This window comes from Macrotis lagotis, chromosome 7, assembly GCF_037893015.1.
Source record: "Macrotis lagotis isolate mMagLag1 chromosome 7, bilby.v1.9.chrom.fasta, whole genome shotgun sequence".
In the NCBI taxonomy this organism is placed as follows: Eukaryota; Metazoa; Chordata; class Mammalia; order Peramelemorphia; family Peramelidae; genus Macrotis; species Macrotis lagotis.
The window spans coordinates 164,863,912-164,876,383 of NC_133664.1; the positions used below are offsets into that span (position 1 = coordinate 164,863,912).

A 12,472-nucleotide genomic window follows, 5' to 3' on the forward strand; every position below is an offset into this window, starting at 1 on the left:
AACTGACAATGATTTTTCAGGGGCAATGACTTTATCATTTGGCTTTTCTGCTGTAAACTAGTAGTATAAGACAACACTGTAATTGAAGCCTATGTTTTGTGTCTTCTATTAGAATGAAAGTTCTTTGAAAGCAGAGAATGTCATGATTATTTATATTCAAGTACATATCACAGAGCTTTACACATAGCAAGGACTTAATAAATACTTTATTTATGCATTATTCATTTATTCATCCATACTGAAGTGGTTTGTCATTTAATTCTCCAGTAGACCAAAATAAAGAATGATTTAGTGACTTACAATATCACATAGCTAGTAAATGCCTCAGGCTTGATTTGAACTTGGATCTTTCTGACTTCAGACCCAGTACTCTAACCACTGAGCCACCTAGGGTCATAGGGCAGCTTGGTGATGCAGTGGATAGAGCATCAGCCCTGAACTCAGCCAGGACATGAGTTCTAATTTGGTCTCAAACATTTAACTCTTACTAGCTATTTGACCTTGAGTAAGTTACTTAGCTGCATCCAGGGCCATCTCCAGTTGTCCTGAGCCATATTTGGTCACTGAACTCAGAAAGCTCTGGAAGAAAAAGTGAAACTACTTATAGCACAGCACCCCCTCATGCAAACCCAATTCACATATATGTCATGGCATCATCTTCTTGATCTCATGGTCTTCTTGGGAAATGAAGGGCAAATATCAACATCAACATCATCATCATCATTTAGCCATATAATTACCTATGTAAGATATTAACAATGTGCCTGCAGAAGATAAGCTTAATCCCAATATTTTTACTTACTGACAAAAATATATTTCATTCATCTGTTCAATAGTAGTGATACATTAATTATATATAAAGCATTAAATATAAATAACTAGAATCAATTGTCTTGGTATCATTTCTATTTGAACTGTAATGAAAAAGATGAATATTAAGTTAAAATGATTGTGAGTATATATGTGCATGTGCAATAATTATCATTATGAATTTCACTTTAAAGTGAAATTGGACCAAGCACTAATGCAAGAAAAATTACTTAAATGCTTTAGGTATTTGAATAAAATATTTTATTTGAACAATTATGATCCATTAATCTTTATGCTATTCATGCAAAATGCACTCAAGGCAAATGTGATTTTAACAAGAAAACAAAAAATGAAGATAAATAGAATAAATTTCAGAAAATTAAAAGGGGGAATATGGAGTTTTTATGTGTGAATTGTATGTTAATGCTAAAATTGGACTGGGGGTTATTTATAGCAAGTTATTCCAACAGTCCAAACAAGAAGATTGACTTGAACACCACTGATTTATATAGACTCAAACAACAAGAAGAATATAAGCCTCTCTTTACTTTGCACTCAGTCTTCTCTCTTATCTATCTGACCACTTTTCAGTTTCCTGTCTTAGATTTTATCTTTTGTCTCTTCAGCATGACAATGGCACAAGATTATTCTCTGATCTCCTTTCTTCTCTTTCCTTATACTCTATTACTAAGTGATGCCATCTGCTTTCATGTATTCAATTAGCATCTCTATGCAGATGATTCTCACTTCTATCTATTGATCCTAACCTTTCCCCACAGCTAATTCTTTTTCTGTAAATTTCCACCTAGATTTCTTGTCAACACTTCCAAATAAACACATTAATAATAACTAATTAAAACATGTAGCACACTAAAGTTTATCAAATGCACTATTAACGTTAAATCATTTCAACCTCACAATTCTTTAAGATTGATCTTATTGTCCCAATTTTACAAATGAGGAAATTAAGTCTGAGAGAAGTTATGTGAGGTCCAGAGTCACACTCCTAAGTATCTAAGGCAGGATTTGAATCTAGGTCTTTCTGACTCTAAGTCCAATATTTTATATATTGTGATTTCTATCTGTTCAAAATTGAACTCATCCTTTCCTCCAAACCTATTCCTGCTTTCAAACTAATTTATACTGTTTCTGTGTTTAAAAATGCTCAATGATCATCCTTATTTATAATGTTAACTTTACACTGTTCATAGTCTGGGTTTTAATATCCTTCTAGCATAATTTCCTCTACTCCTCTTTATATACTCAACATGAGAGTCAAAGTTAACTGTTTTCCTGAATCTCATTCTGTACATTCTTGCCTCCATAATTATTCATGATGGTTTTCCCCAATATCTGAAATACCTATTGACATCTCTGTCAAAGTCTGTTTCATCTTCCTTAAAGGTCCAACTCAGGGCCCCTTCTGTCATGATTCAAAAAAAAAAAAAATTCATCAGCTAAAAATGATTGGTTCCTCCTCAGATACTTTATCTGAATATCTTATCTGAATATCTTGTACTTCATTTGCTCTATCATAAAGCACTCTATATAATATTTACATGTTAATCTACTGACCATATTACCTCATTAAACTGGAATCTCTTTATTAGCAAGAAATGTGTCATTGAGTTCAACTCTATATCTCCATCATTGAGCACAGCAGCTCATACACACTATTGGTATGATTATATTTGCCAAATTAAATTGTTATTTTCCTTAAAATTTCCTTTTTTACTCAGGAAACCCTCAACACTTCAATTCATATAACTCATAAGTTTCTGATGACATTAATCAATTGAATAATTTATCAATCAAGTCTTTATTGAGTGAATATTACTGTCTACAGGGTGATACAAACATGTACCATTTTATTGTATCCTGAAAATACACATTCCCCTTTGCTATTATATTCTTCCAAAGAAGCAATGCCATAAATATGGAAAGAAAACTTTTAAATTCAAATACTGGATTTTACTCTTAATTTTTCTATTTACATATGCATTTATTATTAAATATATCATTTACATTATTTTGAATATGAACTAATCTATACATCTTTATGCATATATAATATTTTGTCATTTTTAATAAATTATCTTTCAAAACTGAACAATATTATAGGTTTCTCCTCTTTTTAAAAAAACAGAATTTCTGGGAATTTCTTCTGGTTTTACTAAATTGAGTACAAGATCATGAGTTGAATTCTAACCCAATGTAAAATGCTTATTTTACATTCTATGATTTGTTTTGGGTGTGTTCTTATCAAGGAATGTTATATATTCAGGAAGTTCCTAAGTAATACAATCTCATTATAAATAAAAGAACAGTTACATTAAAAACTTAGTCATGTTCTTGTCTATTTTGTCCCCAAACTACAATATACATTTATGATTATTGTTGTTTTCCTACAATCATGTGTGACTCTTTATAATCCCATGAACCATACTTCTACAAGGCAAAGATACTTTGTCATTTTTTTCTCCACTGGATTAAGGCATAGGTTAAATGACCTGACCAGAGTCACACAGCTTGAAAGTATCTGAGCCTAGATTAGAACTCAGGTCTTACTGATTCCAGGCCCTCAACCTATTCATGGAGCCACCTAGATGTCTCCTAGACAAATAGACTAAATGACCTGCAAGACCACACAGCTTTTGTGTGAGGTAATATCTGAATTCAGGTCCTCTTGACTCCAGAGCTGTCATTCTATACACTGAGCTACCGCCCCCCTCTATCGTACAATGTTTTAATGAAATAGAATAAAATCTCAAAGTCCATGTCAACTATTGAGGAGATCTAGAAAAAAAATTTACTTTCAACAGTAACTCTTGTCACATAGTTGTTTAATAAAGTTCATATCATCTACTTTCAATCACCCTCGTTCATTCTCAGAGCACTTTTGTTATTCTGGGGGTAAAGTTTCAAATGATAATTAGATTTTTATATTATATTATATTACTTATTAGAAAGTACAAAGGAGAATATAAGTTAGCTATTATTCTTTACCATGCATTACATACTGATTTAAATCAAAATATGATAACAGCTATACATTTAGAAATACCAAGATGCCTATAACTTGGTTATTTGAGATATTAATACATTATGAATTTTAAATAGGGTAACACTGTATAAGACATACTCATATGCAATAAATATTTTTTAAAATGATGAATTGTAATGTATGTTACATTTTATTTCATCAGTTTAGAACCTTCTATTTAAGTATTTATACAATTGCATAAGGTTTCAATTTGGATATTTTATTACAATAACTTTTATCTCAGATTTTATGTTGTCTTTATTCTGATTTTTGCTACTTTTCAAGACAAATTCCCTGAACTTATTTCTCTGAGTGTCAGATATATCCAGGCAGGAAATAGATAGCCTCTGTGATGTATCATTTGTATTTTCTTAATTATCCCCTTGGGACTCAGCAAAGCAATGATTATAATATGCAGAAAATAAATGAATTCCCTAAGCTCATCAATCATCTGCTTGCTATGAAACAGCAAATGTGAATGAGCTGAAATGTTTCAGAAATTCTATTATATCAACCACTTGGCCTACTAAGGAAAAAAAAGAAATTAGATTTATAAATAATATGTATTCAGGAAAAGAAGTTCAAATTCTATTTTTTTGAAAAATTTCTATAATCTTTGCCAACTACATTAATAGCTCTAACTGTGGCTATTAAAAAATCCACATTTTTTCCCTGATGACTTGGAAAAATTCCATTAAAGAGAATGAAAAGTAAATGTTTTACAAAAAAAATCTTATAGAGACTTTTTAAATAATGCAATATAATTTCCCCCCTTCTTCTTTGCTCACAAACGGATATAAGCAAAGTTTTCCTTTCCTTATAATGTCTTTGTTGGATGTTTTCAATTTGCCAAATATTTTCTAGTAGGTGATTTATGAAAAGGTTCTATCAGTGATATTAAATACAGTTCTTAAAGGTTCAATAGTTAATAGAACATGGGAAAATCGAAAAGAAAGAATTATCTCTGAAATTTTTTAGCATGGACCTAGATAATATTTCATTTTTAAAAAGTAATGCATAGCAATTTTCCAAACTGTCAGCTTTTTAAAAAAATTATTGTACCTGTCAAAGAAAAGAGTGTTGAAAAAGAAAACAAATATATTTAAAATAATAGACAGTTGGGGTGGCTAGGAGGCGCAGTGAATAGAGCACCTGCCCTGGAGTCAGGAGTACCTGAGTTCAAATCTGGCCTCAGACACTTAAGAATTACCTAGCTGTGTGGCCTTAAGCAAGCCACTTAACCCTATTGCCTTGCAAAAACCTAAAAAAATAAAATAATAGACAGTTAATACAATATTGTAGCAGAACTATTGGCAAGATGGTTTTGTGAAATAGTGGACAAAGTTTTGACTTTGGTATAAGAAAGACATGGAGTCAAATTGCACTATCAGCAATGATTTTATATTATAAATGTGGAAATAAATTCAAATGTAATAAATAAAAAATTACATATTAGTAAAATATAAGATAAATCTAGAGAGATGACCCTAATGGTGGTATTAGGAAAATCTTCATTTATAAAGAGGTGGGTGGGTTGTGTATTGAAGGAAAAGAAGAATTCTAAGAAGCAGAGGTTGAGAAAAGAAGGCATTCAAGGTTTGGGAAATATTAGCAATGTCTGTCCTTCATTTTTAAAGACCATGATTTCAGGGAAGTGAAGATATGATATGCATATGAATTAGAATTGAATTAAAGGTTGATATGCTAAGTCACCAGCTCAAGGTACTGAGGGTTAACTGACTTGCCCAAGGTCACTTATCTAGTAAGTGTCAGAGGTCACATTTGAACTCAGGTCCTCCTGACTTCAGGACAGATGCACTATCCACTGCATCATCTAGTTACCAAGTATTGGGAAATACCAGTACAGTCAAGGAATTGAAATGGGAATCTGGTTGGATTGGAGAGCATGGGGTTGGGGCATAATATATAGTTCAGTAAGAAAGGTTGTTGCCATTTTTGAAGGGTTTTAGAACTAAAAACCATACACATGCACAAATACATAATATATATCATACATGATCCAACATATATGTTAATCATAAATTTAATATTAATATATCACATTATTTGCATTCTATCTTATCCATATCATAAAGTACCATATTTAATCCTAGAGGCAATATGAAACTATTTAAGTATTTTGAGTTGGAGAATGATTGTCAGATCTACAATCAGAGAAAAACCTCTTTAGCAGATGAGGAGATGGTAGACTGGGATGGACAGAAACTTGAGGCATAAAGAGCAATTGGGAAGTTATTGCTATAATCTAGGAATGGTGATAATGGAATGAATTAAAGTGAAGGCTATTAGAAATGCAAAGGTGTAAAGACTTCTAAGATATAATTCCAAGAAGAGAATAATTCTGTAACAACAATCACTAGAATCATTCTCCTCAAAAAGCAATCAGTGGATGAATAGAAAACCCAGAATGATTAGAAAACTATTTAATATACATTTTGGTCAATCTGAATCTATACTATTAATGTAACAATATTTCAAAACTATCAAAATTATAAAAAACATATTTGTTAACAGAAAGATGTATAAATAATTATATAAATATGTGGGGGGGAAACCCTTTTGCTATCAAATTGATCTTCCTAAATTTTATCTCATTCTGTCACCCTCTTCTTATTTCTGTAAACTCCAATGATTTCTTATCAGTTCTAGGACCAAAAATAAAATCATCTATTTATCATTTAAAGCCTGTCCTTCCAACCTTTACAATACTTTTTTACACCTTACTCCCTTCTACCTCCTCTAGGACCTAGTTACACTCACTTCCTTACTATTTCTTCCACTGGACATTTCATTTCCTATCTCCATGTTTTTTCATTGGGTGATACTCATATGTCCTAGCTTTTCTCACATGTTATAGTGCTATCTTCAGCAAGAAGCCTTTCCTTGTTCCCCTTAATGATACTGACTTCTTTCAAATATTATATTCAGTTTATCATATCTTTCTATTCATTGGACATAGATTTTGCAATTTGTCTCACTGACTATGTAATAAGCTTCTCAAAGGTAGGAATTGCTTTTTTTAACCTTTATTTGTATCCTTACTTCCTGATACAATGACCAGTCTAAAATATTCACTAAATACTTATTGGTCTTTACTAAAGTAGTGTCTGTAAAGTCACTTACTTAACATTGTCAAAAGTATCTAAAAATGAAAAATGATCATTTTTAGCAAAGAAAAATTAAATTTTCTCAGTAGGATGAAAGGCAAAGAAGAATGACCATTGTCTCCACTATTATTTAACAAAGTACTAGAAATGTTCTTAATAACATGATGTCAAAAGAAATTCAGGGAATAAACATAGGTACAATTGAAACAAATTTATCTCTATTTGTAAATGATAAGATGGTTTCTTTAAAAAATGCTAGGCAACCAAAAAAAAGTATACTTGAGAGTTAACAGCCCCTGTCAAGTGGCAGAATACAGAATAAATTCATTCACCCTTGTTGCATAATACTAACAAAATTCAGAAGAAAATGATTGAAGACAAATTTTATTTTAAGATTAAAAGATTAAAAAACCCAAAAAAACCAAAAACAACCCTTTAGAATCTGATTAACAGTTTATAAAAATTATCTCTTATATATCTATTTCCCTTAATCCTAATACCTCATACCAAAAATGACTAATCTGCACAAATGTCTATCAAAAATATGTATGTATGATGCTAAACTGACTGTTCACCATTCAGGGGAGGAGGATGGGAAGGGAGAGTAGAAGGATGAATCTGGAAGGTATTAAAACAAAGGAGGAGTTATAAAATTATAACTTTTAGATAAAAAATATATAAACAAACAACTGGATACATAATGCTCAGGGTTGTGACAAGCAATTTATGAAAAGAAAATGATATCAAGATTGTTTTACAGATTTAGTACCACATCATTCAAATGATCAGAGTGACACTTTATAAAAACATAATTATAAAAAAATTCATTTGGAGGGATGAAAGATATAAAAAAGAAATGTTAAAATGATGAAAAAGTAGAAGGGAAAGGAACTGGTGTTATAGGATCTCAAGTAATACTACAAAGCAGTGATTATCCAAATGACCTGATAAAGAATTCAAAAAATATATGTTAAAGTAGATCAATGGAAGGAGCTAGATAAAAGTTTTTTATTTGTGGACCCTGAAGGGTACTATTTGATATAGTCAAGAATAGAAATTGTAGAACATTAAAATAATAACATTGCTAGGAAAATTAGAATATAGTCCATCTAGAAAATAAATTTGATCAGTCTCAATTGATTACTATCATTTCTATCATTTTTTATAAGAATGAGTATTGTATTTTATCCAAAAAAATCTATTGGTATAATTTTGATCATTATTGCTTTTGTTATTGATGTAGTCAATTATGCTGATAGCTTTCCTAATCTTTTGTTGGTTTGTTTTTTCAAGGCAAAGGTCACACAGCTAGGTAATTATTAAGTGTCTGAGGACAGATTGGAACTCAGATCCTCCCGACTGTAGGGCCAGTGCTCTATCCACTGCACCATCAAGTTGCCCTAGTTTTCCTAATCTTGATTGATCTCTACATTGCTAGTTTAAATTCCACGTGATAACAGTGTAGGATCTTTGTCATATATTACTGTAATCTCCTTTGTTAGTATTTTATTTAAAATATTTGCAGCAATATTCTTTAGGGAAATTAGTCTTTAGTTTTTTCCTCTGCTTTTACTCTCCATTGTTTAGGTATCAAAACTATATTTGCATCATAAGATGAAGATGATAGAGTTCCTTCGTTATCTAGTTTTTTAATAATTTATATAATATTGAAATATCAGTTCTTAAATGTTTGCTAGAATTGACATAAATAATTTGAACCTGGGGTTTTGTTTTTCATAGGAGCTCATTGATAGCTTGTCCCATTTCTTTTTTCTAAGAAAGGGTTGTTTAAGAATTTTACCAGCTATTCTGTTAATCAGGACAGTTTTTATTTTTTACATATTCATTCATTTCATTTTATTTGTAAGCTTTATTTTACTGGCATATAATTAAATAAAATGACTCCTTAGAATTGCTTTAGTTTCATTTTCATTGGTGGCATATTTACTCTTGATTTTTTTATACTAGTAGTTGGGTTTTTTTCCTTTTTAAAAATAAAAATTAGCAAATGGTTTGGTCATTTTGATATTTAAACAAATTTCTAAATTTATTTATTAATTAAATTTTTATTATTTTTATTAAGCTCTCCTTTTCAGAATTTCCATTTTGGTGTTTAATTAGAAATTTTTAATTTGGTCTTGTTTCTAGTTTTTTTTTTTCGTTGCATGCATAATTCATTTATTTTCATTTTCCCTCTTTCTTTGAAGTATAGAATTAGGTGGTACAATAGATAGAACACCAGTCCTAGAGTCAGGAGGACCTGAGTTCAAATGAGACCACAGACACTTGAAAATTATTAGCTGTGTGACTTTGTGCAAGTCACTTAACCTGACTGTCTTGTATCCAGGGACATCTCAATTCATCCTGATTCAGATGACTCCAGAGGAGTGAGGCTGGTGACTTAGCACAGCATCTCACTGAAATCCAATTCCTGTACATGTCATGGCATCACCCCTCTGATGTCAAGTTCTTCTTTGAGAATGAAGGACAAACTTCAAGAACATTTAGAGATAGATATTTTCCCTGAAATAGTGCTTTGGCTGTATCCCACAAATTTTTGGATGTTGTCATTCTCTTTAATAAATTTATTGATTGTCTGTTTCTATGATTTTTTTTCCTTTGACCAACCAATTCTTTAGGATTATTTAATTTCTAATGAACTTTTAGAACATAATCCCACAAGTCTTTATTGAGTCTAAATTTTATTGCATTATCGTCTTGAAAAGTTACATTTACTATTTCTGCATTTACTTGAGGTGTTTTTGTGCCTTTAAGATATGGTCAATTTTTGTAAAATTGAGAAAAAGTTATACTCTTTTTTTTTCTCATTGAGTTTTCTCCAGAAGTTGGTTTCCTTCCATCTTCCCTTTCTTCCTATCTATATATTGATCTATCTAAGTCATGAAGACTTGGGTTCAAATTCACCTCAGATACTTACTAGCTGCGTGACCTTGGGCAAATCACTTAATCCTGACTGCCTCAAATCCTTGGTTATCTCCAGTTGTCCTGATTTATATCTGGCTACTAGGCCCAGATAACTGAAGAAGATAGTGAGACTGGTAAATTAGTATAGCACCCTCCTCACTCAAATCCAATTCATGTGCCTGCCATAGCACCACCTCCCTGAGGTCATGGTCTTCTTTGAAAATAAAGGAAATAGGCATGTGCATAAGGATGAAAACAAAGAAATGATTAAATAATTTAATTAATTAATTAAAAAATAAAGGGGATGTAAAAATAGGAAAAAAATAAAGAACAACCAAAACAAAGAAAAGGACTAATCTGTAAACATTTTTAAGACAAATGTATATGCAAAATATTAACCTGACACCTTGCTGCTGAGGGGAGGGGCAGTGGGAAGGAAGGGTGGAAGGAAATTTTGTAACTTAAAAATATGCATATGCATATGGATGAATGTTGAAAAACTTTCATAACATGTATTTGGAAAAATAAAGTATCAATAAAAAAAGAAAAGAGAGTACAACCCTCAAAACTTATATATTTTCACTCATTTTTAATTCATCTCCTTGACTTCTTTCTTATTTCATGGTTAAATTTTATCTATCTCTGAGATGAAATTTTGATTTAATTCATTGAACATTTCCTTTAAAAAAAACTGAGTGCTGTGCCATTTGGTACACACACGTTTGATATTGATATTCTTTCATCATCTATGGTGCCTTTTAGCAAAATGTATTTTCCTTGATTATTATCTCTTTAAACTAAGTCTATTTTTGATTTTGCTTTGTCTGAGATAATGATTCCTACTCATGATTTTTTTAACTGAAGTTGAAACATATTAGAATCTGTTCCAGCATAATATTTAATTCTCTTTTTTCTCTGTTTCAACTGTGTTTCTTGTAAGCAACATATTGTTGAATTCTTGTTTTTAATCTTTGCTTATACTTGTTTTATTCATGAGTTCATTCCATTCACATTCATAGTTGATTACTGTGTATTTCCCTCCAACTTCCTCCTCTTTTTTTCTTCTTTTTTCCTCCATCCTTCCTTTCTGTCTGTCTCTCCATCTGTCTTTCTTTATCTCTCCATCGCTCTTTCCTTGTCTCTGTCTCTCTGTCTGTCTTTGTCTCTGTCCCTGTCTGTGTCTGTCTGTCTGTCTCTCTCTCTCTTACACACACACACACACACACACACACACACACAGTCTCTCTCTCCAATCCCTTCACTAAAGTTTGTTTTGCTTCTGAACTCTGTTTTCCTTAATCTTTCCTCTCTTTTAGGAAAAAGAAAATTGGAAAAAATAAATAAAAGTCATACATGAAAACTGTGACAAATTGACCAAAGAAATCAATTCCATTAAAGTAAAAATAACCAACTGGAAAAGGAAACAGAAGATAATTGAAGAAAATTAATCCTAAAAATTGGAATTGAACAGTTAGAAACTAATGAATCTACAACACAACAAGATTCCATCAGACAAAATAAAAAGGCTGAAAAAATTGAAGAAAATGTAAAATACCTTCTAGGAAAAACAAATGACCTGGAAAACAGATCTAGGAGAGACAATCTATGAATCTTTGGACTATTAGAAAGCCTGGACCAACAAAAGAACCTGGAAAACATCATGCAGGAAATTATAAGGGAAAACTGCCCCAATCTACTAGAACAAGATAACAATATAACAATTGAAAGAATCCACAGAACCCCCTCCAGAAAGAGAAACCAGGATAAAAACTCCAAGGTCTGTAATAGCCAAATTCCAGAACTTTCAAATAAAAGAGAGAATATTGCAAACAGCAAAAAGAAAACAATTCAAATTCAAAGGGAACGCAATCAGACTAACACGGGACTTATCAGCCTCAACACTGAAGGATCAGAAGAACTGGACTAACAAATTTTGGACAGCTAAGGACCTGGAATTACAACCCAGAATGTACTACCCTGCATATTCAGCATATAGTTTCAGGGTAAAAGATAGATGTTTAATGGAAAAATACAGGACTTTCAGAATTTCCTGACACAAAGACTAGAACTGAAAAGAAAATGTAATAACCAAATACATGACTGAAGATTTACATTAAAAAATGTAAATGAAAACAGAGACTGAAAAAAATTGTTTTAAACAAATGTTGGTCCCTAAAAGGGAAGATATAATAATTCTAATTCTTTATAACTTTACTTCTCTAAGGAATATTGGAAGGTAGAATATAATTGAAGAGAATGAACCTAAAGGATATGGGTATAATTGGGTCTTGTCTCTCAATTGAAGAGGTATAAAATCACATCACTGTATTTAAGACAAAAAGACCTGAAAAAAAAGCAAGGGTGTTAACTTTTAACTTAAGTGTTTTATTATATTTTCATTATATTTTGACTCACTTTAATCACAAGGTGCTATGCACCTTATCTAATGAGGACATCATAAACTGCTAGGACCTGAGACAGTGTCTCTATTACTTAAAATCATTTGTAAAGTTCTCAGTGAGACCTCCAGAGCCTCCCAATACTTAGAGATCTTTAAGATTCTTAC

At 31.3% G+C, this 12,472-nt stretch overlaps 1 long non-coding RNA gene across 1 annotated transcript in view; it reads left to right on the top strand.

The window, feature by feature from the left end:
* LOC141493130 (uncharacterized) overlaps positions 1 to 12,260 on the top strand; it is a 44,751-nt gene extending 32,491 nt beyond the window's left edge. Inside the window, exon 3 of the long non-coding RNA XR_012470122.1 lies at positions 11,223 to 12,260. This is a non-coding gene — a long non-coding RNA (uncharacterized LOC141493130). The remainder of the gene's footprint in view (positions 1 to 11,222) is intronic.
* Positions 12,261 to 12,472: the final 212 nt, after the last annotated feature.